The sequence below is a fragment of the Magnolia sinica genome, chromosome 4 (assembly GCF_029962835.1).
Source record: "Magnolia sinica isolate HGM2019 chromosome 4, MsV1, whole genome shotgun sequence".
NCBI classification, from domain to species: Eukaryota; Viridiplantae; Streptophyta; class Magnoliopsida; order Magnoliales; family Magnoliaceae; genus Magnolia; species Magnolia sinica.
The window spans coordinates 2,535,643-2,559,465 of NC_080576.1; the positions used below are offsets into that span (position 1 = coordinate 2,535,643).

At 41.1% G+C, this 23,823-nt stretch overlaps 1 protein-coding gene across 2 annotated transcripts in view; it reads left to right on the forward strand.

Annotated features, from left to right (window-relative positions):
• The first annotated feature begins 22,385 nt into the window (after window positions 1–22,385).
• Window positions 22,386–23,823, forward strand: part of LOC131242139 (ABC transporter B family member 19) — a 29,010-nt gene continuing 27,572 nt past the window's right edge. The window contains exon 1 of one of the 2 annotated variants that reach the window (XM_058240579.1): window positions 22,386–22,518. The gene's annotated coding sequence lies outside the window, so the exon portion shown is untranslated. The remainder of the gene's footprint in view (window positions 22,519–23,823) is intronic. The other variant, XM_058240578.1, reaches the window with a different exon arrangement.

Consider the following 23,823-nt stretch of genomic DNA (forward strand, 5'->3'; position numbering starts at 1 on the left):
TTGGAGGTCTCCATGAAGAAAAACATTTTTCACATCCATCTGAGCAGGTGGCCAAGAGCGGACGGAGATATTGCCACAAGAGTACGAACAGTTTTCATCTTGACCAGGGGAACAAATGTCTCATTGTAATCAATTCCGTATTCCTGTTTGTATCCCTGAGTGACAAGTCGAGCCTTGTATCGATCCAATGATCCATCAGACTTGAGCTTGACAGAATAAATCCATTTGCTACCAATGAGCTGTTGGTCAGCGGGTCAAGTGACAATGTCCCACGTATGATTATCATCCAATGCCGCAAGTTCTTCTGTCATAGCCTTCTTCCAACAATCATGAGTGGCTACCTGAGAGTATGAAGTAGGAATAGAAACAGTATCCAGAGTAGCATTCATGGTAGACATAGAGCATATCAAGTGATCAGGCGCTCGATATACACGATCGGAACGACGGATCGAGGTAGGTTCAGGATCTGCAACAGGTACAGTAGGTTCAAGTTGAGTAATAGGTAGTGTAGCTGTACGTGGTCGACGCGAGTAAACCTGCAACGGACAAAGGAGAGTACTCGAGGCAAAAGGAATATCAGGAAAGGTGGTTAGACCAGGAGATTTTGGGGTGTGCGGAGGAGGAAGAGATGAATGAAAGGCAATATGTTCAAGAAAAACACATGTCGTGAAACCCGAACACGACGAGAAACCGGATCATAACATTGAAAACCCTTCTGAGTTTCTCCAAATCCTAAGTACATACATTTGATTGATTTTGGAGATAGTTTGTTACGCTCACGTGAAGCCAGGTGAACATAACAGACACAACTAAATACACAAAATGTGGAATATGCAGGAGGTAAGCCGTTGAGAACAAAGTATGGAGATTTACTGTTCAAAACATTGGTTGGCATCTGGTTAATCAAGTAGACTGAATGTAACATTGCTTCCACCTACAAAGAATGAGAAACACTCATCACTATCATGAGGGTGTTGGCAGTTTCAACAATATGACGATTTTTTCTTTTAGCCACCCCATTCTGTTGTGGAGTATCAAAACAAGTAATCTGATGAATAATCCCATGACCCTGAAGAAATGTATGAAAATTGGTTGAGAGATATTCCCCCTTGAGTTAGAGCGTAGAGTTTGAACTGGAACCCGAAATCGAGTCTCCACCATAGAGTGAAATATCTTGAATTTTTCAAAAACCTGTGACTTCGAGTGCAGAAAGTTAATCCAGGTGTAATGTGTGAAATCATCAATGAATATAACATAGTATCGTAACCCAGAGAGAGATATAATAGGTGAAGGACCCCAGACATCTGTATACACTAGTTCAAACATAGAAGATGATTTTGTAATACTTAAAGGAAAAGGAATACACTTACTTTTTGAAAGATAACAAGATGAACAAGAATAATCCAAAGATTTCTTATTAAGAGAAACGTTCCCTAACATACCAGAAGAAACTAACTGAATTAACCGATCAGAATGTGGATGACTTAGGCGAAAGTGCCACAGTTTCCACAATTTATTAGCCGAACAAATATTTGATGAAGATGGAGAAAAGAAACAACGAGCCAGAGTGACAGATGGATCAAAGTCCAGCACGTATAGACGACCATACCGCCTATCAATCCCAAGTATCTTCCCCGTTGCCAGATCCTGCACAAAACAATAGTTGGGAAGAAATATGATTAAGCAGTTATTGGATATGAGTTGATCAACTGAAATTAAATTGGAGGAGAGGTTAGGGACATGAAAGACATCACGAAGGGTGAACTGACAATGAGCAGAAGGAGAGAAAGTCAATAATCCAACGGACTGAATAGGTAGTCTAGTGCCATCCATAGTACAAATAGCCTGATTTTTGGTGTAGGGACGAATATCACGAAGATGGGATATAGCACCGGTCATATGATTGGAAGCACCAGAATCGAAGAACCATGTAGAAGATGAGGATATACCTGATATACAGGCTGCAGAAAGGGCTTGAACGATTTGCTGGAGCATCGTAAGAGTCAAAGGTGATGAAAGACCTTCAGTAGAAATAGTAGATGCAGAATCACTAATAGACAACTCGGAAGAAATAGTGACAGCAGTAGCAGAAAGAGCACGACCACAGTCACGACCCCGACCACCATGTCTATGGCCGAAAAAAGATGCATATGTACGTGTATGGCAGTCCTGAATATCATGACCAGTCCGTCGACAATAAGCACACCATTCTTTGTATTGAGCGACAGCATGACCTACCTTATTGCAGCCGCGACAAGTCAAAGGAGTGGAACCACGTATTGGTTAATGGTGGACACAACAAGCACCATATCAGATGATCCTGGAGTTGAGAAAGGAAGAGAGAGAACTTTCAGTCGTTGTTCCTCAACTAATAAATCATTGATAACCGAATTCAAGGAAGGAGGAGGGCTATGGTTCAAGTTAGCAGCCCGACAATGCTCAAATTCCAGACGCAGCTTCATAAGAAATTGTTGAACTTGCACACTCTCGCGCATAGATTGGAATATCTTAAAGTCATGAGGAAATGTGGGATCCATCATAGCCATCTCTATCCAAATTGTGACAATTTTGGAGTAAAATGATTTAATACTATCATCACCCTGAGTAAGGTTAACGAAATCCTGTTTCAGGCGGTATAACCGAGCTGCATTACTCTGTTGATAAATCGTCTACAGATGCTCCCACATTGCCTTAGCAGTGTGATGAAGTGTGAGGCCAGTAGCAATGGACCGATCGACCGAATCGAGAATCCAGGTAATAATCCGCCCATTTTTCATTTCTCAATCAGCTAATTTGTCGGCATCTGTGGAGGTGGGGATAGGAACAGATCCATCAATGAGTCCCCTGATCAGGGTCCCTTGAAAAAGTTCTGAAAATGGATGGCCCATAGAGAATAGTTGGTACCATCAAAACATGGGGCCTCTGTACGTGATGAGTTCTTGTCCATTGATCTAAAGTAATTGAAAGCACGCAAAGAGTTGCAATAGAAGAAGATATCAGATGTACCGTACAGCAAGAGACACCTAAGGGATTGCAGTTTCTGGATCTGGCAGAATAACAACAGCAACAGGGGCTCTGGATCTGGCGGAATAACAACAGATCTGGATCGGGATCTAGAATAACAACAGAGGCGCTGGATCTGGCGGAATAACAATAGATCTGGATCTGGTGGAATAAAAATAGATCTAGAACAGCAACAGATCTGGAACAGAGGCTGGACGAGCAGATCTGGAACAACAAAAGATTTAGAACAGAGATCGGAGAGCAAATGGGCGCTGGATGAGCAGAAGGGCCGAACGAGCAGTGGGGCCGGACGAGCAAAGGGGCCAGACGACACAGCAGGATGAGCAGAGGGGTGGCCGGACGACGCAGCAGGGGTGGCCGGACGATGCAGGGGCGGTCGGATCTGACAGGTGGTGCCGGTTTCATATCAGTGAAGCTCTGATACCATGAAAACCGAGATGAGCTGAAAGCTTTTCTGTATTTGAGACAACCCAAAGAGGTTGAATATATAGAAATTACAGTCATCTATACAAGGAAAATAATAAAATCAGAATCTTCTACCTATGGAAACGAACTATACAAGGTATACTAGTTATACAAGGTATGTGAGCTTGTCTAACAGTTATTGCCGAAAACAAAAGCTAATACGAACACCAAGCTAATTAGATATTAGTAGTAGAGTTTCGATGGCAAATGTCTCTCAATCCCCTCAAAACACACGAATAAGCTGGGGTTCGGCTTAAAAACTGTATGTATCAACAAAAACATAATTAGATGTTAGTGGTCAAATTTTTCATTACATATCATGAGTATATTCTTCCGAGCCATGTTACTCTTGAAAGCAAAAGCATATACAAAAACTAAGGCAGTGAGATATTAGTAGGAGAATTTCGATGGCGAATGTCTCTCCATCCCCTTAGAACACACGAACAAGCTAGGGTTCTGCTTTAAAATTACATGTATCAACAACAACCTAATTAGATCCCTCAGGAGCCATGTTACTCATGAAAATAAAAGCATATAAAAAAACCAAGCTAATTAGATATTAGTAGTAGAATTAAGAATGCGAATGTCTATCAATCCCCTAAGAACACAGGAACAAGCTGGGGTTTGGCTTAAAAACTGCACGTATCAATAACAACCCAAATTAGATGTTAGTAGTTGAATTTTTTATTAAATAGCATTAGTAGATTCTTCCGAGCCATGTTATTCCTGAAAACAAAAGCATATACAAATACCAAGCTAATTAGATATTAGTAATAGAATTTAGATGGTGAATGTCTCTTAATCACTTCAGAACACATGAACAAGCTCGGGTTCGGATTAAAAACTGCATGTATTAACGACAATATAAGTAGGAGAAGCTACTTTAGCCAACCAACCTGGTTATTTTCCAAGATTCCATCAAGTCGATGGTCAAAAATCCATTTCATTCACTTCGCGGTCAATTTCAATCAGTTCGCGGTCAATTTCATTCATTTCACGGTAAATTTCATTCACTTTGCGGTAAATTTCAATTAGTTCGTGGTGAATTTCATTAACTTCTCGGTCAATTTCATTCACTTCACAGTCAATTTCAATCACTTCATGGTCAATTCCTTTCATTTCACGGTCAATTCCATGCATTTCACGGCCAAATCCGACGATTCCCCTTCACTTCACTATCAATTCAATTCATTTCACAGTCAATTCCCTTCACTTCACAGTCAATTCCATGCATTTCACGGTCAATTCCGACGATTCCCCTTCACTTCATGGTCAATTTAATTCATTTCACGGTCAATTCCCTTCACTTCACGATCATTTCCGTGCATTTCCCGGGCAATTCGCTTCACTTCACGGTCAATTCCATGCATTTCACAGTCAATTCCTACGATTCCCCTTCACTTCACGATCAATTCAATACATTTCACGGTCAATTCCCTCCACTTCACGGTTAATTCAATTCATTTCACAGTTAATTCCCCTCATTTCACAGTCAATTCCATGCATTTCATGGTCAATTCCGGCAATTCCCCTTCACTTCACGGTCAATTCAATTCATTTCACGGTCAATTCCCTTCACTTCACGGTCAATTCCATGCATTTCACAGTCAATTCCGGCAATTTTCCTTCACTTCACGGTCAATTCCCTTCACTTCACAGTGAATTTCATGCATTTTGCGATCAAATCCCTTCACTTCATGGTCAATTCCATGCATTTCACGGTCAATTCCGACGATTCCCCTTCACTTCACGGTCAATTCAATTCATTTCACGGTCAATTCCCTTCACTTCACGGTCATTTCCGTACATTTCACGGTCAATTCGCTTCACTTCATGATCAATTCCATGCATTTCACGGTCAATTCCCTTTACTTCATGGTCAATTCAATGCATTTCACCGTCAATTCCGGCGATTCCCCGTCACTTCACGGTCAATTCCATGCATTTCACGGTCAATTCCCTTCACTCGACAGTCATTTCCATTCGTTTCACCGTCAATTCTGGCGATTCCCTTTCACTTCACGGTCAATTCCATGCATTTCACGGTCAATTCCCTTCACTTCACGGTCATTTCCATTCATTTCACGGTCAATTCCGGCGATTCCCCTTCACTTCATGGTCAATTCCCTGCATTTCACGGTCAATTCCATTCATTTCACGGTCAATTCCCTTCACTTCACGGTCAATCTCCTTCATTTCACGGTCACCATAACATTTATTTTCCATTCAATCTATTCATAAGGTCACAAAGACCTGGATGAAGAGGAAAAATAAATTTTATAATGATCCAAAACTTCTATGACCCCTAAAAGGGTTTCAAACGTTCAATCCTCCATTGCCTTTTACAGTGTGGTCCACTTGATAGCTAGATCTATCTTATTTTTCGTCTCAAGCCTTAATACGAGTTTGCCAAATAGATGGACAGTTTGGATATAACACATACCTCATAATGGGACCCACAAAAAGTGGTGGGGATTACAATAGGGCAAAAAAAAAAAACATCCAGCGAGTCGAGGTCGATCAAGTTGGGACCCGGTCGACGGGGTCAGTGGCTACGAATTATAATTGTAGCAATAACCATAGTGCCATGGAAGTCTATGCACTTTTTATTTATTTATTACATGGAGAACTTTATTCTACCTACGCTTTTCTCTAATACATATTTATATAAATATGCATATATAAGCATATAAAAAAAAATTCTCTCTTTTTGTTATTTATTTCTTTATTCATTTAACAAGAATATCTTCTAAACCAAAATTAGTTATTTGACATACCATATATAATTTTGGGGTAGGAGTGTTAGACAGGCTGAAACATACCTTGTATAGACCTTGTATAGCTAGCATACCTTATATAGTTGATTTTGATTTTATTTCTTTCCTTGTATAGATGCTGTAATCTCTATATATTCAACCCCTTTGGGTTGTCTCAAATACACAAAAGCTTTCAGCTCGTCTCGGTTTACATGGTATCAGAGCATCACTGATCCAAATCCGGCACCACCTGTCAGATCCGACCACCCCTGCGTCGTCCGGCCACCCCTGTTGCGTCGTCCGGCCACCCCTGCGTAGTCCGGCCACCCCTGTTGCGTCGTCCCGCGCCCCTGTTGCAGATCCGGCCCCCTCCTGCGCGTTCGACCGTTCGTCCGACCACTCCCTGCACGTCCGACCACCCCCTGTGCGTCCGACCGCCCCCTGCTGCGTGTCCGACCACCCCCTACGCTGCTGCGTTGCCGGATTCCTGCGCTGCTGCGTCCTTGTGCGTCCGACCGCCCCCTGTTGCGTGTCCGACCACCCTCTGTTGCGCGTCCGATCACTCCTGTTGAAGATCCGAACATCCTGCTGCGTCATCAGATCTACATTTTCCAGATCCACAGGTCCTGTTGCTGTTTCTATTCTTTTTCTGCTGCAACTGTTCCTGCTCCTCTTCTTCTTCTGCTGCAACTGTTGTTGTCCTGTTGCTGTTCCTATTCTTCTTCTGCTGCAACTCTTTGCGTGCTTTATATTAACTCCGATCAATGGACAAGAACTCATCACGTACAGAGGCCCCAAGGTGTAGTTTTGATGGTACCAACTATTCACTATGAGCCATCCATTTTCAGAACTTCCTGAAGGGTCGTGGTTTGTGGGGACTAATTGATGGATCTGTTACTATTCCCACTTCCACGGATGCCGATAAATTTGCTGATTGGGAAATGAACAATGGACGGATTATTACCTGGATTCTCGATTCAGTCGATCGGTCCATTGCTGTTGGCCTCACACCTCATCGCACGGCTAAGGCAATGTGGGAGCATCTTCAGACAATTTATCAATAAAGTAATGCGGCCCGGTCATATCGTCTGGAACAGGATCTCGTTAACCTTATTCAGGGTGATGACAGTATTCAAACATTTTATTCTAAAATTGTCACAATTTGGACTGAGATGGCCTTGATGGATCCAATATTTCCTAATGACTTTAGGATTTTCCAAACTATGCGCGAGAGTGCGCAAGTTCGCCAATTTCTTATGAAACTGCGTCCGAAATTCGAGCATTGTTGAGCTGCTCTCTTGAACCGTAGCCCCACTCCTTCTTTGAATTCAGTTATTAATGATCTATTGGCTGAGGAACAATGACTGAAAGTTCTATCACTTCCTTCCTCGACTCCGGGATCCTCTGATATGATGCTTGCTGTGTCCACCACTACATCAACGCATGGCTCCTCTCCTTTAACATGTCGCGGCTGCAAAAAGGTGGGTCATGTTGTTGCTCAATGCAAAGAATGGTGCGCTTATTGTCGACGAACTGGTCATGGCATTCAAGACTGCCGTACACGTGCATATGCATCTTCTTCCGTCCGTGGACGTGGTGGTCGTGGTCGTGGCCATGGTCGTGCTCTTTCTGCTACTGCTGCCACTATTTCTTTCGAGCCGACTGTTACTGATTCTACATCTACTGTTTCTGCTGAAGGCCTTTCATCTCCGTTGACTCCTGCGATGCTCCAGCAAATAGTTCAGGCCCTTTCTGCGGCCGGTATGTCAGGTATATCCCCATCTTCTACATGGTTCTTCGATTCGGGTGCTTCCAATCATATGACCGGTGCTGTATCACATCTTCGTGACATTCGTCCCTACACTGGCAATCAAGCTATTTCTACTGCAGATGGCACTAGACTACCTATTCAGTCTGTTGGATCATTGACTTTCTCTCCTTCTGCTCATCGCCAGTTCACCCTTCGTGATGTGTTTCATGTCCCTAACCTCTCCTCAAATTTAATTTCAGTTGGTCAACTCACATCAAATAATTGCTTAGTCATATTTCTTCCCAACTATTGTTTTGTGCAGGATCTGGCGACGGGGAAGGTACTTGGGAGGGGTAGGCGGTATGGTCGTCTGTACGTACTGGATTTTGATCCATCTGTCACTCCGGCCCATTGTTTCTTTTCTCCTTCTTCATCAGATATTTCTTCAGCAAATAAATTGTGGAAACTATGGCACTTTCGCCTGGGTCATCCACATTCCGATCGGTTACTTCAGTTAATTTCGTCTGGCATGTTAGGGAATATTTCTCTTAATAAAAATGATTTGGATTATTCTTGTTATTCCTGTTGTCTTTCAAAAAGTAAGTGTGTTTCATTTTCCCTAAGTACTACAAAATCATCTTCTATGTTTGAACTTGTGCATACGGATGTTTGGGGTCCTTCACCAATTATGTCTCTCTCTGGGTTACGATACTATGTAATATTCATTGATGATTTCACACGTTACACTTGGATTTACTTTCTACAATCGAAGTCACAGGTTTTTGAAAAATTCAAGTTATTTCACTCTATGGTGGAGACGCAATTTCGGGTTTCAGTTCAAACTCTCCGCTCTGACTCAGGGGGGGAATATCTCTCAACTAATTTTCGTACATTTCTTCAAGGGCATGGAATTATTCATCAAACCACCTGTTCTGATACTCCACAACAGAACGGGGTGGCTGAAAGAAAAAATCGTCATATTGTTGAAACTGCCAACACCCTGATGACAGCTATGAGTGTTCCTCGTTCTTTCTGGGCTGAAGCAATGTTACATTCCGTCTACTTGATTAACCGGATGCCAACCAAAGTTCTGAACAGTAAATCTCCTTACTCTGTTCTCACTGACTTACCTCCTGCATATTCCACATTTCATGTTTTTGGTTGTATCTGTTATGTTCACCTGGCTTCACGTGAACGTAACAAACTATCTCCAAAATCAGTCAAATGTATGTACTTGGGATTTGGGAAAACTCAGAAGGGTTTTCGATGTTATGATCCGGTTTCTCGTCGTGTTCGGGTTTCACGACATGTTGTGTTTCTTGAGCACATTGCTTTTCATTCATCTCTTCCTCCTCCGCACACTCCCAACTCTCCTGGTCTAACTGCCTTTCCAGAAATTCCATTTGCCTCAAGTACTCTCCCTCGTCCGTTGCAGGTTTACTCACGTCGACCACGTACAGATCCACCACCTATTACCCAACCCGAACCTACTGTACCCGTTGCTGATCCCGAACTTACCTCGATCCGTCGTTCCGCTCGTGAACATCGAGCGCCTGATCGGTTGATATGCTCTATGTCTGCCATGAATGCTACTTTGGATACCGTTTCTATTCCTACTTCATACTCTCAGGCAGCCACTCATGATTGTTGGAAGAAGGCTATGGCAGAAGAACTTGCAGCATTGGCAGATAATAATACGTGGGACATTGTCACTCGACCTGCTGACCAACAGCTAATTGGTAGCAAATGGATTTATTCGGTCAAACTCAAGTCTGATGGATCATTGGATCGATACAAGGCTCGACTTGTCGCTCAGGGATACAAACAAGAATACGGAATTGATTATGATGAGACTTTCGCTCCCGTGGCCAAGATGAAAACTGTTCGTACTCTTCTGGCTATATCTTCTGTTCGCTCATGGCCACTCGCTCAGATGGATGTGAAAAATGCCTTTCTTCATGGAGATCTTCAAGAAACCGTGTATTTGAAACCTCCTCCTGCCTCCTTAATCCCTGACAATAAGGTATGTCGTCTAAAGAAAGCCCTGTACGGCCTCAAACAAGCACCTCGGGCATGGTTCCAACGCTTTCACGATGTTGTTACGGGTGCTGGCTTTACTCAAAGTGGTCATGACCCATCCTTATTTTTGCGCATCACTGCTCACGGAATTGTCATTGTTCTGGTCTATGTTGACGACCTCCTACTGACTGGTAGCGATACTGCTGGCATCTCTGCTTTAAAGGAAGTTCTGCAATCCTCCTTCAAGATGAAAGACCTCGGCCATCTCACATACTTTCTTGGGCTTGAAATCTCACGTTCTAAACGTGGGATCCTGGTCAGCCAGCGTAAATATGCCAAGGATCTTCTCGCTTTGGCATCATTGACAGATCAGAAAACAGTTCAGACTCCCTTAGAACTTAACATTCATTATGGCCGCGACGATGGTGATCTACTTGCACAGCCCGACTTATACCGTCGTTTGGTTGGGAGTCTGGTTTACTTAACTATGACTCGCCCTGATATTGCCTATGCTGTCCAAGTCGTCAGTCAGTTTGTTTCTGCTCCTCGGACTCTTCATATGACTGCGGTGTTACGCATCATACGGTACCTACGTGGAACTCTAGATCGATCACTGTTCTTCTCCTCCACGGCGACTCTGGACCTTCGTGCTTATTCGGATGCTGATTGGGCTGGTTGCGCTCTCACACGAAGATCTACCACTGGCTACTGTGTTTTTCTCGGCACTTCTCTCATCTCTTGGAAGTGTAAGAAGCAGGCCACTGTTTCCAAATCAAGCACAGAAGCCGAGTATCGAGTGATGTCTGCTACATGTAGTGAGCTTGTTTGGTTACGTGGACTTCTTTTCGACTTGGGCATTCCTGTGCAGAATCCTACTCCACTCCATGTTGATAATCTCAGTGCCATTCAGATTGCCTCTAACCCGGTTTTTCATGAACGGACGAAGCATATTGAAGTTGACTGTCACTTTATCCGTGAGAAATTTCAGTCTGGGCTCATTTCTCTACCACATGTTGCATCCCATGATCAGATTGCAGACATTTTCACCAAGTCCCTAACTTCTGCACGTCACTCATTTCTCGTTGGCAAACTATTACTTGTCGATGACCCGCATTAGTTTGAGGGGGGATGTTAGACAGGCTGAAACATACCTTGTATAGACCTTGTATAGCTAGCATACCTTATATAGTTGATTTTGATTTTATTTCTTTTCTTGTATAGATGTTGTAATCTCTATATATTCAACCCCTTTGGGTTGTCTCAAGTACACAAAAGCTTTCAGCTCGTCTTGGTTTACAAGGAGAAGCTACTTTAGCCAACCAACCTGGTTATTTTCCAAGATTCCATCAGGTCGATGGTCGAAAATCTATTTCAATCACTTCGCGGTCAATTTCATTCACTTCGCGGTCAATTTCAATCAATTCACGGTCAATTTCTTTAACTTCGTAGTCAATTTCATTTAGTTTGTGGAGAATTTCAATCAGTTTGCGGTGAATTTCTTTAACTTCGCGGTCAATTTCATTCACTTCACAGTTAATTTCAATCACTTCACGATCAATTCCCTTCATTTCAAGGTCAATTCCATGTATTTCACGGTCAATTCCGGCTATTCCCCTTCACTTTACAGTCAATTCAATTTACTTCACGATCAATTCCCTTCACTTCATGGTCAATTCAATCACTTCACGGTCAATTCCCTTCATTTCATGGTCAATTCCATGCACTTCACGGTCAATTCCAACAATTCCCCTTCACTTCACGGTCAATTCAATTCAATTTACGGTCAATTCTCTTCACTTCACAGTCAATTCAATTCATTTCATGGTCAATTCCCTTCACTTCACGGTCAATTCCATGAATTTCATGGTCAATCCTGGCGATTCCCCTTCACTTCATGGTCATTTCCTTGCATTTCACAGTCATTTCCGGTGATTCCGCTTCACTTCACGGTCATTTCCATGCATTTCACGGTCAATTTCGGCGATTCCACTTCACTTCACGATCATTTCCATGCATTTTGCGGTCAATTCCCTTCACTTCACTGTCATTTCCATGCATTATATAGTCAATTCCGGCGATTCCGCTTCACTTCACGGTCATTTCCATGCATTTCACCATCAATTCCCTTCGCTTCACGGTTAATTCCATGCATTTCAAGGTCAATTCTAGCGATCAGTTCATGGACAATCAATCTCCCTAACCATTGATTAGAAGGTTTGAATATCCAATCAAAATGGTTTTTAACAGCGACAAACCATCGAAATCTTCAAACAATACCTAAGAAGTTGAATATATAATATATTAAATTTTCATAGCGAATAAACATGATGTCATAATTATAGGTAAAGAGAAGTTAATTGGGAACATTAAATGGACAAATTAGCTTACTTGGACAACGGAATTGACCGTAAAATGCATGGAATTGACCGTGAAGTGAAGGGAATTGACTGTGAAATGAATTGAATTGACCGTGAAGTGAAGGGGAATCACTGGAATTGACCGTGAAATGCATGGAATTGACCGTGAAGTGAAGGGAATCGACTGTGAAGTGAAGGGGAATCGCCGAAATTGACCGTGAAGTGAATGAAATCCACGAAGTTAAAGAAATTCACCACGAACTGATTGAAATTGATTGCGAAGTGAATGAAATGAATGAAATTGACTGCGAAGTGAATGAAATGGATTTTTGACCATCGACCTGATGGAATCTTGGAAAATAACTAGGTTGGTTGGCTAAAGTAGCTTCTCCTACCCCAAAATCATATATGGTACATCAAGTAACTAATTTTGGTTTAGAAGATATTCTTGTTAAATGAATAAAGAAAGAAATGAAAAAAAGAGAGATTTTTTTTTATATGCTTATATATACATATTTATAAAAATATTTACTAGAGGAGAATGTAGGTAGATTAAAGTTCTCCATGTAATAATTAAAAAAAAAATGTACAGACTGCCATGACACTACGGTTATGGATCCGTAGCCACGGACCCGGTCGACCCCGACTCGCTGGCTGATTTTTTTTTTTTCCCCCTGTTGTAATCCCCACTGCTTTTTGTGAGTCCCATTATGAGGTATGTGTTATATCCAAACCGTCCATCTATTTGGTGAACTCATATTAAGGCTTGAGACGAAAAATAAGATAGATCTAGCTATCAAGTGGACCACACTATAAAAGGCAGTGGAGGATTGAACGTCTACCATTGAAAACCTTTTAGGGGTCACAGAAGTTTTGGATCATTATGAAATTTGTTTTTCCTCTTCATCCAGGTCCTTGTGACCTTATGAATAGATTAGATGGAAAATAAATGTTATGGTGACCGTGAAATGAAGGGGATTGACCGTGAAATGCATGGAAATGACCATTAAGTGAAGGGGAATCGTCGGGATTGACCGTGAAATGCATGGAATTGACCGTGAAATTTATGGAATTAACCGTGAAGTAAAGGGGAATCGCTGGAATTGACTGTGAAATGAATGGAAATGACCGTGAAGTGAAGGGAAATGACCTTGAAATGCACAGAATTGACCGTGAAGTGAAGGGGAATCGTCGGAATTGACTGTGAAATGAATGGAAATGATCGTGAAGTGAAGGGAATTGACCGTGAAATGCATGAAATTGATGGTGAAGTGAAGGGAATTAACGGTAAAATGCATTGAATTGACCATGAAGTAAAGGGATTTGACCGTGAAATGCCTGGAATTGACCGTGAAGTGAAGGGGAATCGCCGGAATTGACCATGAAATGCATGGAATTGACTATGAAGTGAAGCGAATTGACCGTGAAATGCATGAAAATGACCGTGAAATGAATCGAATTGACCATGAAGTGAAGGGGAATCGACGGAATTGACCGTGAAGTGAAGGGAATTGACCACGAAATGCATGGAATTCACTGTGAAGTGAAGGGAATTGACTGTGAAATGAATTGAGTCGACCGTGAAGTGAAGGGAAATTGCCGGAATTGACTGTGAAATGCATGGAATTGACCGTGAAGTGAAGGAGAATTACCGAAATTGACCATGAAATGCATGGAATTGACCTTGAAATGAAGGGAATTAACCGCGAAATGAATTGAATTGACCGTAAAGTGAAGGGAATTGACCGTGAAATGAATTAAATTGACCGTGAAGTGAAGGGGAATCGCGCGGAATTGACCGTGAATTGAAGGGAATTAACTGTGAAATGAATTGAATTGACCGTGAAGTGAAGGGAATTGACCGGGAAATGAATTCAATTGACCGTGAAGTGAAAGGGAATTGTCGGAATTGACTGTGAAATGCATGGAATTGACCGTGAAGTGAAGGGAATTAACCGCGAAATGCATGGAATTCATCGTGAAGTGAAGGGAATTGACCGTGAAATGAAGGGGAATCGCCGGAATTGATCGTGAAATGCATGGAATTGACCGTGAAATGAAGGGAATTGACCATGAAGTGATTGAAATTGATTGCGAAGTGAATGAAATTGACTGCGAAGTTAATGAAATTCACCGCGAACTGATTGAAATTGATCACGAAGTGAATGAAATTGACCGCAAAGTGAATGAAATGGATTTTCGACCATCAACCTGAGGGAATCTTGGAAAATAACCAGGTTGGTTGGCTAAAGTATCTTCTCCTACCCCAAAATCATATATGGTACATCAAGTAACTAATTTTGGTTTAGAAGATATTTTTCTTAAATGAATAAAGAAAGAAATGATTAAAAAAAAGAGAGAAATTTTTTATATGCTGATATATACGTATTTACATAAATATGTATTAGAGAAAATTGTAGGTAGAATAAAGTTCTCCATGTTAAAAATAAAAAATAAAAAAATAAAATGAGGTGCACACAACCACCACACTACGGTTATAATCCGTAACTACTACCTCGACTAGTGTTTCCCTGTTGTAATCCCCACCCTTTTCGTGGGTCCCATTATGAGGTATGTGTTATATCCAAACCGTCCATCTATTTGGCGAACTTGCATTAAGTCCTGAGACTAAAAATAAGATAGATCTAGCTATCAAGTAGACCACACTGTAAAAGGCAATGGAGGATTGAACGTCTACCATTGAAACCCTTTTAGGGGTCACAAAAGTTTTGGATCATTATGAAATTTGTTTTTCCTCTTCATCCAGGTTTTTGTGACCTTATGAATAGATTGGATGGAAAATAAATGTTATTGTGGGCCCTACAAAATTTCTAACCGTGAAAATTAAATTTCCCGCGGCTCTTTGTGGTGTGGTCCAGTTGATCTTTGGATATGATTTTTTTTATTTTTTTTATTTTTTATAATGCTCCGAAATTATCTCGAAATATGGATGAACGTTGTGGATATAATAAATACATAACTGTGGGGCGCATGTAACTTTGATATCTTTTGAACCGTTCGTACAACTCGGAGTTGGAGGAGCGTCCGTGCTCGTCTTCGAGCACCAGGCGATCCGCTTCCGGAAGGAAAAGCAGGGGCATTTTCGACCTGAGAAATGGGGCCGTACAGCTGGGGCTCATTCTCGGGAGGTAAAAGCAAGCGGGCTTAAAAAGGTTGGTGGGCCATATATGGATCGTACAGTAGGAAAATTCTCATTTTTTAAGTTACCCGAGTATTGGACCATCGTGACTTTTGGGTTGCAATCGTGAACATGAGGCAGGGTAGCTAATGAATAGGGTGGATCTTAGGAAAGTTTCAGCTGTTTGTTTTTAAATTCACATCTGTAAATCATTGTAATTGTAAATGGGTAAATATACGGTCTGTCTTTTCACTTTAAAATGGGGAAGGGGTGAAAAAAAAATCTAGGGCCTACTTGATGTATGTGGATTATCCACACTGTCCATCCATTTCTCCATATGTTTTAGGGCTTGATTTCAAACTTGAGGCAGATCCAAAGCTCAAGTGGACCACACCACACCAAATAGTGGAAATTGAACCATTGGGGGCCGCGGAAGTTTCGGATCAAGCTGATATTTGTGTTTTCCACTTATCCATGTATGTGTGACGAAATGAACAGGTTAGATGACAAATAAACATCAATGAGGGCCCTAGGAAGGAAACACTCCAATGGTGGACATTTTATGACCACTGTTTTCTTTGGTGTGGGCAACTTGAGCTTTGGATCTACCTTGTTTTTGGATTCTTATATTAAAATATTCTGATAAAACGGATGGACGGCAGGATATGTCACATACATCACGGTTGGGCCCACAAATCTTTGACAGTCCTTTCGGTATATCTGTTTTGGAGGCGGAAATACAAATACTCACTCCCAAGTTGGCGTTTGAAGGATGTCTAAATGTTGTGGGCCTGCTGTAGGTTATTTGGCCTGGACCGTCATAGGTTAATCTTAAGCCTAGACCTCTAAGCTCGGCGTTCAGGTCTTAAATCAATGTCTGAAGAGTAATCAGGCAGAGCTCGAATCAAGCTCATTGGTTCGTCAATGAAAGAGGCCTGGTCCGAGCCTCATAAAAAAAAGAGGTACATGAGTTGTATACGGATCCACGAGTAACAATTATTTACATGTAGAAATGATGTAATGGGCCAGGTTCGGGCTTGACAAACTATTAATTGGGCCTTTCTTGGCCCTAAAAGACTGTACCCATTTTGGAAAGTGGTCAGGTTCAGAATCGGTGCTTTCCTGGACTTCGGGCTGAGACGACCTAGCCTAGGCCAGGCCCATTGGCGCCCCCACGTGAGTTTTGCAGATCATGCCTCTACTAAGTGGTTTTTTCTTTCTCCTACATCAGGGATGTCCAACGTGTGAATTAGACATCCAGGACATGTTGAATAATCCCTGGCAAGGTTATAAATTAGGTAGGCTGGTTCGAGTCCAAGCCAAGCCAGCTGTGGACCCTGTTTGGGCTTTCTGGTGTTATGGGTTGGGCTTAGTACAACCAAAGCCCTGCCCATTTAAATATTGGGCTTTGATTTTGGCCTACAGCTAAAGGCTGGTCCATGGAAGAAGATATGTAGGGTCCTAGACCCGGGCTTGGGAAGTGCATCAAATAGAATATGCCATAAGATTCATGCCCGGGTTGGCCCATTTTGTTCAGGCCCGTTAATTAAGGCAGGGCTTGCACATGGGTGTAATAACTAAACCCAGTTCTGGCAGGTGGGGGAGTTGGCCCTATTCCTGATGGACCAGCACCCCATCGACGGCCGTAGTTAGTCTCGGACCAAGGCTTAGGCCTCATAGCTGATTGAGGTGGGCCTTATCAAATAAGGCTGAATGGGTTGTTGCCTGTTGGGTGCTTATTGATAAGTGGGCCCAACCCTTTCATCCACTCCATAAGTTTTGTGATCCAGGCTTAGATTTGGGACTGGGTCCTGGATTCATCTGTTGTCTCTAACATGGGCTGGGCCTCCACGTCATATTATCATTCGTCAATGGTTGTCCACTTATGTATTTTACTCATTGATTGGGTCTAACCAGGTATGGCCCACCTTCGATCTCTCTTCACCATTTGACAATGGTACCACACACACGAACATCTTGTCAATGTGGTCGTTGTCGGGCCCTCCTTGATAGCATCAGTTCACCATCATCTGACCAAGAAAAAAATTTCGATGCTCTGATAGTGTGTGACGGATGATACTCAGGCATTTAGAGATTACTTAAATTTAATACACATGTCATACAAGTAGTTCAAAATAAACGTCCAAATTATCGTTTAGATGTTTCATGACCCAAAATTTAGGCCTATTTAATAATCTGCTTATTAAATTAGTGGACATTTATTGGACAATTAATAATGAAAAGTATCCAATAATATTATTTCAACAAACAAGTATCCACCAATCAGGGGTTAAAGTTGTTCAACCAATCTGAATTTTGGAACGTAACTTAATGGCAATGGTTTTCCACAATTTATTGGATTTAATTTGATTTAATATCTCACACATTAATCATTTACAAATACCTGCGCATCAAGCATTATGCATAGCCAGAGTATTAAATAACTCTCATTTCACAAATTAGTCCATTTAAATTGAGTTAACGTTTGCCCCGAGTATCATTTCGAAGAGCCTGCATGTCAATATCAAGTGTCTGACACAGCCGGAGTATCAAATAACTGTCCTTTTAGAGGTGGTGTTAGCCCAAAAATCACATTTAATTGAACCATCTAGACCATTCTGTTAGTGGCTAGCAAATGGAAAGTTAAACTAAAATGGTCAGTGGTATGATTCAACTCCCACAAGCACATATTAAGATCATCCAATAAGTGTGATTTGTGGGCCACGACTTCATCATACTGAAACTTATTACCATTAGGTGTGGCAGAAAAATACCCATACATAATCAACGTAGGTGAGGTTAAAATACAAAAGAAAATAACTAAACGAAAAAAATATGAAAGATAAAATGCACATAAATTTACACGATTTAGTAATATGTAATATTGTTGAACTTGTTTCAAATGAAAATAAAAGACATAAAAATATAAAGCTTATCTCTTCTCACTTATATAAAAAATTCCAAAAGATTAAAAGAAAAAGAATATAATGAAATCCCTCTTTCTACTTGTGATCCTCATCACATAAGCTAATAGAAAGATGGATGGAAAAAAAAATTGTGTAGGAGGTAGATTTATGAACACAAAACACAGGAAGAGCGATTATTTCCTAGTAGGGCTTTTATATCGGGCACGAATTAGCTACTGTCAAGTTGAGTAGCAAGACTGGCCATTGAAGTGACGTCGCCAAGTTCCATGGGCTCTACCATGATGTATGTTTTGCATCCATGCCGTCCATCTATTTGGAGAGATCATTTTAGGGCAAGATCTAAAGAATGAGCTAAATGACCCCAGCACAGAAAACAGTGGGGACAGTGACGCTCACCATTAAAAACTTCTAAAGGCCACAAAAGTTTTAGATCAAGCTGATATTTGTGTTTTCCCTTCTTTCATGTCTTTTTTAACTTTTGAACAGGTTGGATTTCAAGTAAACATCATGGTAGGCCTTAGGATTGTTTCATCAGTGGGAATCACTCTCCCTACTGTTTTCTGTGGTGAGGTCCACTATAGCTTTTTATCTGCCTCATTCTTTTGCTCATGCCTTAAAATGATATCTCAAAATGTATTGACAGTGTGGATACAACACATACATCGTGGATACAGCACATACATCATAACGGGCCCACATAACTTGGTGACATCACTTCAGCAGAGTCTCCCTACTCAACCTGTCAGTAGCTAATCTGCATCTTATATGTCTCCACTCCATCGCTGTAACATGAGGACGGGCATACGGTATGTGCTAAAAATTCCATTAAAAAAAAAAAAAAGGATCTAAAAGGCCATAAATGAATACATTTGTGAATAATACAGCTTGATTTGAAAAGTTCGGCACCAAAAATTCTGCAATGCGTTGAATATCTGAGTGTATTTTGATAAGAGTGTCATAGCCTACAAGAGTACAAAATTTCTAACCAGACTATACTTCGGTACTTAATTTGGGCTTAAATCATGTGATAGTTTTTCAACTTTCTAATGTAGACATTGTATAACAGCATAGGCGGTCCAAATCTCTAATCTGACCGACCATGACTAATTTCACTGAAGTTATTTACTGTGTGATATCATTCTTGAAATTTGGACCACTCACTATTTTATTTTTAACCATCCAGTTAAAAATAACTTTTGGCCATAGCCCATCCATCATGTGTCTCACATTAGGAGTGAGCTTGATCACGGGGCTGATGCTCTAGGTCTCATTGGCCATTGCACAGATTTGACAAAGACTATTTTCAGAGAGCCAGTTGGTACTCTGTTGGAGTGTGATGGTTCATACGCGTGCACTCAGAACTTCTAATAACTGACTTGTATAACTCAAAACAAGACCTTTCAAATAATTGGACACCAATATATGTGTTCACACCCTACTGCTAGCACTTTGAGCTATGGATCAGTGTATCAATGTGAAAACTCCCATAAACTAAAGTCATCATTTTACTTGTAGATTCTGTCTGAAGACAAAACAGATTTGGAATTATCTTTCATTTCAAGGTATAACTTATATTCATACGCTACATATTTGCTCCCAAACAATATAGCCATCACTATCCTCTCACATCAATTGAACGAGCGTATTATGCATTCTCATTCAATGACAGGGAGCAAGTGACAAATCTTGTTTTGGGCAATTTCTTGACATGGAAATTTCTAAGTAAATTTTTAATTTTAAAGTTTTCGTCATAATATTATTGGAAAAGTCTCTCCAAAATAAAAATATTTATTTCAAATTATTAAAATATATGTATACTTACATAACAAATTCCTTCTTCTTCGTCACGCTGCTGTCAGCTAGTTTTCCCAAGTTCATCAAACTATGTAGCAGCTTAATTAGGAATTGTCAAAAGAGAAAGACTTTGGTAGTACCCCGCCGAGTGTGACGGATGATACGCAAACCATAGTTTTAAAACTGGAAATTTTGACTCGACTCAGTGACCAACTGGGTCAGGTTGACCCGAAGACTTAATTTGACTCAACTCAATATTTAACAGTTAAACTCGGAATTTAATCACACTAATAATAAACACGTGGAATATGAATATAAAGACATGTAAGTCAGACTAATCGGGGCAAGCCAATTCTGAACCAAATCAGACTACTCAGCCATTTCATAATGACTCGGCTCAACTCATATATCACTGGGTTCTAGACCTTGCCCGAGTGGTAGACTCCGAGGAGTTTCAACACGAGGTCTTGGGTTTGAAACCCATAGGTGGTGAAATCCCACTACAGCGTGCGTGGGTATGTGGTGGGTGCATATGTAAAAATATTAAATTAAAAATAAAAAATAAAATTGCAGACTACTCAGCCAGTTTCATAATGACTCATATCAACTCGTTGAGCTGAGTTACCGAGTTTTAGAACTATGTCCCGCACCTAGAAAGTCAAGAAGAAATTGCAAATTACTCAACCAGTTTCATAATGACTCAGTTCAACTCGTTGAGCTGAGTTACCCTGTTTTGGAAATATGTTGCGCTCATAGAAACTCATTAAGAAATTGTGCACGTGATGTGGACCAACCATTAGGCTTCTTTTCTTATCTGACCGTTACATTGCTGGGTTAAAAATGAAAGAATCCAATGATGCTACCTCTACAAACAAGTGTCCAACAAATCAGAGGTTGGGACGTTTCAAACAATCTACTTTTGTGCTTGATTTTAAGTTTAGATGCTACCTTTATAATTTCTTCGTGCCTGTGCATTAGTATCATAATCAGCTAAATTATCAAGATAAGTTTCAACATGAGATCATGGGTTCGAATATCCATTGTTGTGTGGCATGAGTGAGTGTGCGTGTGTGTGGGGTGTGAGTACGTGTGTTAAATAAATAAATAAATAAAATCAGCTAAATTATTAATTTAAATTATTTGACAGTCTGCCTATGTGTGACACTTTATACGCAGGCATTCAGAGATTGTACGTGTTGGATGAATTAAACTGACGAAATTGTGGGGATCACAATCACAGTCCCAAAATCAGATTGATTGAACCATCCCCTTTTATTTAGACAGAACCTTGGTATATTTTTCATCTTTAACCGTCCCTTAAATGTCCAGCAGGACAGCAGTCAGATAATTAAATGATCTTAAAATTTTGTTCTTGACGTATCTAAACTGGGATACGTATGACAATTTAGTTTGAATTACTTACATTCAACATATACAATCTTTCGAAATCTTCAGGTGCATGCGTATCAACCATCACACTCTAACAGACTATCATCCCTTTGGATTTTCAACACGCCGCCGTCCACGCGGACTCCGAGACTGGTAGAGGTGGAAGCGGATTGCATGGTGCGCTACATACCACCACCAAACTCGGTGGTGTGTTGACGTCACCAAGTTATGTGGCCCTAAGATGATGTATGTGCTATATCCACACCGTCCATTGATTTTAGGTATTATTTTAGTGCATAAGACCCAAAATGGGACAGATGTAACTATCAAGTGGACCACACCAAAGAAAGCAGTTGAGAATGATTTCCACCGTTGAAAACTTCCTAGAGCACACCATGTTCTTTATTTTCCATCCAACTTGTTCAAAAGGTCAAGAAGACCTGGATGAAGGGAAGAAAAAGAATATCAGATTGATCCAGAACTCCTTTCATCCCAAAAAAATTTTCAATGGTTGACGTTCAATCCACACTTCTTTCTGTGGTGTAGTCCAGTTTAGATTTGGAAATCTCTCATTTTTGTCTTTAAGAACTAAAATGATCTCGCCAAATGGACAGACGGTTGGGATATAAAACATACATCATGGTGGAGCATACAGAACTTGGTGACGTCAACACACTACGGAGGTCGGTGGTCTCTGTCACACCACGCAATTCGCATCAAGGAATAGAGAGAGAGGTTTTATCTTTTCGGATTTTCCAACACGCCACGCCACCATCCACTAGGACTTCTAGTCTGTCCCGCAACTAGAGCAGGGAGAGAGGGAGAGAGAGGGAGCTGCTGCTGACAAGGCTGGTAGCCGGATTGCGGGCAAATGGAAGACTAGGAGTACGCAAATACAGTAAGTCATCTTAGTTAAGTTTGGTTATAGGATCGTGTAACCTGGATTTTTAATCTAATCTTGATTTCTGCGGGCCGCGGGCCCTCCGTGTATGATTCGCCGTAAAAAATGGCAGTTTTTTTTTTTTTTTTTTTGCATAATTGCAATTAGCAGTGTTTTTGGTTTTTCAAAAAACAAACTTAATTGCGTTTATGCAAAGGAAAGTGATACGCGGAGGGCATGGGCCCCCCTAAAATCGAACCAAAATTAGGATTAGAATTAATCGTGATTAGGAAGAATCACTCACAATTACTAGTGTTTTATATGCCATGGATTATACATTAGTGAATTAATCCATATTTTCTAAACTGTACATCAGCTAATTGGTTTTTAAAAAACATAATACAAACATAGGATGGATAGTATACGCATATTTTCTAACTGCGCCATGAATGAGGTGTTTCCTGTTTCAGATTGCTCCCTTCTATTTTTTGGGTGTAGTGATAGCAATAGGCCAGGCGGCCCGCTCCAATAAGGTCTAACCAATCTGGCCTTGCAGGGCCACGGCTAGGGTCCCAAAAGTTGGCCTAACAGGCTAAGCTTGATATGTAGGCCCAATCACAGGCTGGCTCAGGCCTATTTTAATGACCCGGCATGGTCCACTCATCAAGTGGGCCATAGGTATCCATAAAAATAAGTTAACGGGGTTAAGTTTTGACGATCGTAACCATTTATGCATGGACACATCATAGATCAAGGACAAGAGCAAGTGCAGGGCAAGGACTTTTGAGGACTAAGGCTTGGGTTGGAATATTAGGTCCTATGGTGAGGCTTGATCTTAAAATTTAAGTTCGTTTAATAACTGGGCTGGAGACTTCATGTAGGAGCCCATTGGACGTCTGACCTGGCCTGGCCCATTTAGGTTTTTCAAGGGCATTTTTCAGGTATCTTGCATGATGGGCAGACTTTAGTGAAAGCCCAATCTTCCACCCCAGAACGGGCTCAGGTCTATTCGTCTCAGCCTGCCATGGGCCTGACCAAACTCAGCGTAGGTTTCACTTTTTAGGACCGACATGAACGACCCAGCCCGGCCCATTCATCACACCTTACGCTAGGCATGCATTTGTTTCAATCCAAACGACACTAATTTGGGGCTCTTTGTAGATAGAACATTACCCAAATATTCACTGTGACTTAGACGATCTTAACCTGATACCAGCCGTTGAATGCTGAGCATACTATTTTCTTTTAACCCTGCATTTGAACTACCACCAATTGGATGGTCCTGATCATCGATTGATCAATGTGGTTCTCGTGATATGTTCC